The sequence below is a fragment of the Palaemon carinicauda genome, chromosome 17 (assembly GCF_036898095.1).
Source record: "Palaemon carinicauda isolate YSFRI2023 chromosome 17, ASM3689809v2, whole genome shotgun sequence".
Lineage (NCBI taxonomy): Eukaryota > Metazoa > Arthropoda > Malacostraca > Decapoda > Palaemonidae > Palaemon > Palaemon carinicauda.
This window is the reverse complement of record NC_090741.1, coordinates 114,299,581-114,307,080: the sequence shown is the minus strand read 5'-3', so window position 1 is coordinate 114,307,080 and position 7,500 is coordinate 114,299,581.

The following is a 7,500-nucleotide window of genomic DNA, read 5'->3' as shown; positions in this document are numbered from 1 at the left end:
GAGAAATAGGATCTTTTTATAATGGTATCATTACTACTGGCTAATAAGACATTACGTCATTTGCAATAGAGTTAATTTCTGAATGAAAGGTTCTAAAGGCTGAAAATTGATGAGGGTGACAGAAAGAAGGACTTAAGTTACACAAGTCATTTCTAAGCGAAGAGAACAGAGAACAGATAATTACAGTTTCCTTGTACTAAGCTTGTTTGCTTGAAATTATATTAAAACAAACATTTCTCCAAATTGGCACTGTAAATAATATGTATCTACATTTGATATTTCTCCGGTAAGAATTCTCCCAATTTCATAAAAAGATCAACTTGGATTTTCTGGAAAAGTCTTCCTTCGAGCAAGTAAGTCCAAGACGATAATAATGGTCTGATTTCGAATTTGTTGACTGGAAATGTTGATTGTCGAAAATATTCTTTTCGCTTCCAATTCTGTCATTGTTTTTGTTTTTTTTCCTTTCTTTTGACTTTTAGCTTCTTTTTCATTGCTCAGAACCCATGATTCTTTCCTTGGTATCATAATTTTTTCCTTTCATTATTGTTTTATTCTGATAATTTGAGGAACTTTGTTCAAAGCAGACTTTTGTTAGCCTGCCCGATATAAAAGCGTTTTTATGTTTGAATTTCCGTAGTTATTATTATTATTATTATTATTATTATTATTATTATTATTATTATTATTATTATTATTATTATTATTATTATTATTATTATTATTATTATTATTCGCTAAGTTAAAACCCTAGTTGGAAAAGCAGGATGCTGTAAGCTGGAATAAAACTTCTAGAAAACCTTGTAGTATTGATCCTTATGATGGAGGAGGAAAGACAGCTAGAATTCACTGCATAACCAGTACTGGGTACAGGAGGGGACAGTCTTGGAATATCTGATTGCAAAGGAAGGTCAAAGTTTTTGAAATATCTCATGCAATATGCATTAAGAACTAATTGAACGATGGTGTCAGGGTTTGGTACAAGATAAGAAATAAGAAATTTAATAAACCGTGAGTTTTTTCTCCAATAAATTAGGATGGAATTCAACAGCTGAGGAGTAGCCAGACAGGAGAAAAAATATTCGAAAGAAAGGAAAATGAAAGAACTAAAACATTTCTTTAGGATAAGTTAATAACCGAAATAATTGAAAAACTTTCTCAATAAGACTTTTCTTTTTTAATTGTAAAAGAAACTGGCCGAATTATTTTTCCTTAACTAACACGTATTTCATTTCTCCATTGCCAGACCTTAGATCTGCAATTAACGTTACTTATGATTTGAGTTGAACCAGATCAACTAATAACAAAAGGAAATAATTTGAGTTTAAAGATGTTACCAGATATATCTTTGTGTGCATATATTTCCCGCTTGGAATACAAAAGTATTATTTCTATTTCATCAGTGCAGAAATATCATAAAACTGGGAACTCTCTCTCTCTCTCTCTCTCTCTCTCTCTCTCTCTCTCTCTCTCTCTCTGTTTACTAGCCCATAGTTTCTTTTTCTTTAATGTTCCTTGTTATCTTATATATCTTCACCTTGTTGCTTTAGGGAACTTGCATGTGTGTCTGCTTGTCTAACCATACGCTTGTCTTGTGGTTTTCCTCCTTTGTCAAACTTCCCGAAGGAACAACTTTTGTTTTGTGATCAAAATCTCAAAAAGAAGTCTATTTTGAGACTTTCAAAAGAATTGTTTTAATTAAAACAAAAGGCTAAAAACCTTATCTTGTTCTCTCTCTCCAGATCCTCAGTACAATTTAATTACTTCTGTTGTTAGAAAAATAATACCTTCATTAAATTTGTTTAATGTTTACTTTTTCGAATTTCTCACACTTGACAAGTTTTTTATTACCTTGAGAACGAGGGAAAATATTGGAAATATTTTGTATTTCAAAAATATTCGTCTAGTTAGAGAGAGAGAGAGAGAGAGAGAGAGAGAGAGAGAGAGAGAGAGAGAGAGAGAGAGAGAGAGAGAGAGAGAAACTTGTGTTTCAATATATGAAAATTTGTTGTACTGTCAGCTCCACTTGCTTACATTACTTATTAAAATTCACTTTAGATACGAAGTTAATTTCAATCTTCTTTGGCATGAGTAATTCAAACTCTAAGTTTCCTTGATTTAATAAAGGTATTAAACATAAATATTTATATAATTTATTTCAATAAAAAGACTATGTAATTTTGCCTTCTGGTTCTGTAAAAGCAACTTCATTATTATTACCCTTTTGCAGATAAGAGAATAAATTAATTCATTTTGTGTTTTCTAGTCACTATTATATATATTTTTTTCGGGGGAAAAGTCACTTCCTTTCTTCTTTTGGTGAAAGGAAGTTGACAGATATTTATCTTCTACTAAATACAGATGCGCTGAATTAGGTGAACTTGAAATCACCATTTAATGCTGGACTGATTTTAATCTTTCATTAAAAGGAATTTCATCTTTCTTTGTCAGATAAACGTTAACTGACTTGAATGAATCTTCTACTGGAAGGACGGGGGTGAAGCAAGAGGGCATGAAAGTAGAAGTAAGTTTCTCTTACAAGCTCTTTTATATATGGGGAGGTGAAGGAACTCTTTAAAGTCTATGGGGGTTGTTTATAGATGTTTCTTAAGAGAGAGAGAGAGAGAGAGAGAGAGAGAGAGAGAGAGAGAGAGGAGAGAGAGAGGAGAGAGAGAGAGAGAGAGAGAGAGAGGAAGTCGATAGGAATCAGAAAGGTGAGGAGAGTCATTTGATTTATTTCAATGAATCAATCCTTTTATGAAATGCTGATTTACATGTTGACAACTTTTATCGAATGACATTCTGATACTTTGTGATGTTTTTTTTATGGGAAGGTTCAAAATTCAAAAGCTTTATAATGGATTGTAGCATTTGCTTACAATGGGTTGTAGCATTTGCTTACGACTTTATTCTTGACTGTAAAGAGATTTTACTTCATATTTAGATTTTCACATTTCTTTTTAGATCTTTTTTTATAGCCCCGACCTCTTGGAAACCTGCTTTTCCTGCTGTATGAGCAGAAGACTAAGGATGCTAGAGGCCTTTTCTTATACAGCAGGAAAAGCCAAACCTCAATACTGCACCTCGACGTCAATGACCTAAGATGTCAAGAAGCCAGATAACTCCTGATCAATCAACCAATCAATACTACAATCAACACCAACCAACAACACGCCAATGTCGACGAGCATAAGGATGATCACCGATCAAACATGCTTCCTGTGACTGAAACTCTCCCAGAGAGCATCTCAGCAAATCAGATTGCTGGTAGGGATGTATTTGACCTTGGAGCTGAGCGGCAGAACAGCTTGCCTGGCACCAAGCCTCGTTCACAGAGTGTCTTGGCTAATCAGTGCCCAACAATGGCAGCCCCAGCACTATTGTGACTCTGCCTAACCACGACGACGATGAGTGTATGAGCCATCTGACTGTGATGGATCCACTCATGGCAATAGCTTCAAGTAATGGGAAAGCTTCTCAGTTCCGGACTCAATACTGCCTTCGCTCACAGGGACTAATCAACAACCAGTGCCCGAATTGACTGATACCCTAGAGTGTATAAATACTGAAGGGGCCAGCCACACTTACATCGTCACACTTGTAGCCTGAAGATAAAAGGAAACACCCGGCAAATTCTCGATACAAGTTACGGTTGATTCTATTGTACTTTGACCTTGACAGGCTTACTTTTAGGATATTTTTAGTAAAATCTTGTCCTTTACCTACTGATGCCTAGCAGAGCCCAGTTACTTTCGGCATGCAATACTGTTGAGAAAAGGAGAATTATAGAAATTGAAAATTCAACTATAAAGCCAATGCTACTGAAGCAGCTCTAATCTTCAATGGAACCTGCTTGAAAGAGGGTCAACTTCTGAGTTATACTAACTTCATGCAGCATGATCCCTCAGCACACAATGCCCCGAGGACTAGTGACTTCAAGAGGACCCTCCTCAAGAGACAACTTGATACTAGGAAGATGGAGTAGAAGAAGCTACATGGCCTGGCGGACCTGCTTGAAGGAATGAATAGCCATTTGCCAAGGAACTCTTATTCCACCTGGAGGGACCTGGGAGATCTCATCGTGGACTTGGTCTTTGACACCGAATATAACTCCTATAATAGTATCAACGAAATCAATCAATTCCTTGACCTCCCCCCCCTCAGACAATATTTTCCACGCCCTGGAATCCCTCAAGAACTAAAAATTAAAAACTAATCATTAAAAGCTTATTTCCATCAAGGGAGGGAAGATTCGGATCCCAGAGAAGAAACAGGGACTGCATCAATATTGAAGCTTTTGCCTCTTCTCTTATCGATGAGATACTGAAGCTAGGCCTGAACTTCTACATCATATTTGGACCCAGACCTACGGAGAAGATGATAAAAGTTGAATCACTGATTGACTCCATTCTTAACCACCAAGAAAAAGGCACCCTCTGTACTATAGACACCCTTCAGCCTTCCTACTTGCTGAGGCCCTCACAGACCGAGGTCAATAAAACAGTGTCATTGTTTCCATGGCCATGAAGACTGCAGGTAAAGGAGCTTAAGAATAAGTTGACATCACTGTGTGGAGAGCAGACAAGAGAGAAGGCTTCGTCCTCCATGACACTGAGGATTACCATGGAAAACTTGACACATTCCTGGCCGATACTTCAAAATTCCAGCGACTTATTTCCAATCCCATAGAGAACATTAAAAGTTAAGCCAATCACTCTATTGATGTTAACAATGCAAACTCTAATGCCATCTACTTTCAGCCGATCACTGGTGAAATTGTGTCAGGTTACCTCTATGGGAATATTAAGACCCATAAGCAGGGAACCCCCTTCGCGATATCATAAGCCAGTGCCCGACTCCGAGGTACTAGCTTGCTAAAAAGCTCAACACTCCTCTGACCCCTTATATATCTGACCAGTACACCGATGCTTCTTCTACGGAGTTCCTGATGAACATCAAAGGGCATTCCAGTGAAGGTGTTATCACCTGTCTTGATATGCAGTCACTCTTCATTAATGGTTCTGTAGACGAGACCATCCAGCTTATCCTTTATCGTGTCTATAGGGATGATCCGACCCCTCCACTCAACATTCCTATACATGCCTTCTGCATTTTCTTAAAAAAAGGAACAAAGGCCACTTTCAACACCCATCGTGGGGACAAGGCATCAGCCACCTGCTCAGATACTACCGCTAGAAAAATATTGGGTACTTTGACTGGCGAGACAGTAATTCATTAGATCCTTCTCTGGTTGCGGCATATTTCATCCTTTCCGAACCCTACTCAGAATAGTTTGGCCAATTCTTTACACATTCTTCTCTTTCCTCGTACACTTGAAAACACTGAAAACACTAAACAATTCTTCTTCTTCTCAAGAGGTTAACTACTGCACTGCCATAGTTCAGGGGCTACTTTCCTCTTGGTAAGGATAGAAGAGACTCTCTAGGTATGGTAAGCAGCTCTTTTAGTATAAGGACACTCTAAAATCAAACCATTGTTCTCTAGTCCTGGGTGGTGCGATAACCTGTGTACCATGGTCTTCCACTGTCTTGTATTAAAGATCTCTTGCTTGAGGGTACACTCATGCACCCTATTCTATCTTGTTTCTCTTCCTCTCGTTATTTGCATCTTTTTATAGTTGTTATATGGAAGATTTATTTTAATATTATTTCTCTTAAACCTCTCTTTTAGTTTTTTTCGTACTTCCGTTCCTCACTGAGCTATTTTCCCACGTTGGAGCTCTTAGTGTTATAGCATCCCTGCTTTTGCAACTAGAGTTGTTGCTTAGCAAGTAGTAATAATAATAATAATAATAAAAACAGTGTGTGATGAAGGACTTAACTGTAGACATCCTCTTCGTCAACTTCTATATGGGAGTTGTTGAGGACCGAAATTTTTCACTTGTAGAACCCCGAAAACATACCTCCGCTACATAGAAGACACCTTTGTAAAAGCCCCTTTTCTGACTACATAAATGAACTCTGTTGGACCTTTGAGGAGTGCAGCTCCCTCAGATTTATGCTTTAGCATCCTGACAATGTCTGCCTTCATCTTTAGGACGTACCGGTCTTGATTGCTGAGTATGGTTTTAACACTATCGTCTGCATAAAATAGTGCTAGTAAATGTCCCTCAAGGTACAAGACCTTTACTATTCAAGCCTACGTTTGTCGGGCATTCTCCATTGTTCTCCCTGTTCGGAGACACACAAGGAACTGAATAGGATAACTCAAGTCATTGTGAACAACGACTAATCCAACAGGAAAGTTGGGGCTCACTGAGCATGGGAGCTGAACGACAAAACAGCTTGCCTGATGCCGAGTCCTGCTCAACAAGCGTCTTGGCCAATCAGTGCCTAACAATGACAGACCAGCTCAGTATTACTCAGACCTCATCTAACATCAACAAGTATGAGTTTATCAGCAGCCTGACTGTGATGGATCCGCTCTCGGTAAGCGCCTAAGCAAATGGAAGAGCTCCTTCATCCCAGACTCAATACCGCCTCTGCTCACGGGAACGTATCAACGACCAGCTCACGAATTGATTAATAACCCGACCTTTATAAAGAAAGCCAGCCCTGCCTACAGTATATCACTCCACGTCTAGCATGGAGATGAGAGGATACACCTGGTACCCTTGCAGAACGTGTTGCAGATGACTCTTTTGTACCCTGTTCTTGACAAGTTAATTTTAGTGAATTATTAGTAAAACCTTAGATTTTTTCTACATGCTGATGACTAACATAGCACAGCTACTTGCTAAATGCAGTAATGTTGATAATAGGAAAATTTGAGCAATTGAAAAGCTCAACTACAAAATCAATGCTACTGAGGCAGCTATAATCTTCAATGAAACCTATTATTATTATCATTATTATTATTATTATTATTATTATTATTATTATTATTATTATTATTATTATTATTATTATTATTACACTGTTGATGATAACTCACTGAACAACGATACAAAGAAGGATTATGGATTTTCTCTGTATGAATAAGAAGAAAAAAAAAAAAAACGAATTGAAGATGTTACAGGCTAAATAAGTAAATATCTAGAACTGAAGAACATGGAATAAATGAATAATAGTTCTGTTGTCTGTCTTTGACTGTGTGAGAGAGAGAGAGAGAGAGAGAGGAGAGAGAGGAGGAGAGAGAGAGAGAGAGAGAGAGAGAGAAGAGAGAGAGAGAGAGAGAGAGAAAGAGGAACAATGACAAAAGTAAACCCAAAACGTATGATTCTGATATAACAATGAAAAGTCTTAAATCTTTAGAAAAGATAAGTGACAGACGATCGGAGACCTAATTAGAAACTATCCATGTAATAAGTACAGTATTAAATGTCATTGAATCAAAGACTGTTTCTTGTTAACTTAAACATATATTAACATTTACAAAAACGACTTTTTTGTACCTAGCACTATATCCCCGCATCCTAGCATCGAAGAGGCTGGGAAAAAACTACTTCTCCTCCTGGAATAAGTTTCATATTACCAAAAA